The sequence below is a fragment of the Crocuta crocuta genome, unplaced genomic scaffold (assembly GCF_008692635.1).
Source record: "Crocuta crocuta isolate KB4526 unplaced genomic scaffold, BGI_CrCroc_1.0 scaffold864, whole genome shotgun sequence".
Taxonomy (NCBI): Eukaryota; Metazoa; Chordata; class Mammalia; order Carnivora; family Hyaenidae; genus Crocuta; species Crocuta crocuta.
Window position 1 is genome coordinate 150,701 of NW_027530615.1, and position 331 is coordinate 151,031.

Below are 331 nucleotides of genomic sequence, written 5' to 3' on the forward strand. Positions count from 1 at the left end.
ATTTATTCTTTCAAATAGTCTATATAGAAAAAAGAAAGAAAAAAAGCGGGGAGGGTCTATAGTACGCAGTGTTAGGAAAAAGACTTGCTTTATCATACACTAAAAGCCATGAAATCAAAATCTGATGCAGTCTAGGTTGTCCTTTGGGTAATATGTGGCCGTATGCCAGAGAATATCACACAACTCTATTAGAACTGGTCACCCAGCTGAGAAATCAAGCCATGTATAAGCACCCTTGAAACCATTTAATTATAAGAACAAGAAATAATGAACACTAATGTGCTAGATACAAATGATTACCTAAACCAGGAAAATATTGCCTAGGTAATAT

The 331-nt window shown here is 34.7% G+C and overlaps 1 protein-coding gene across 1 annotated transcript in view; it reads right to left on the reverse strand.

Moving 5' to 3' along the window:
* The window catches only part of ATRX (ATRX chromatin remodeler), a 261,336-nt gene that overhangs the window by 104,860 nt on the left and 156,145 nt on the right, over positions 1-331 (reverse strand).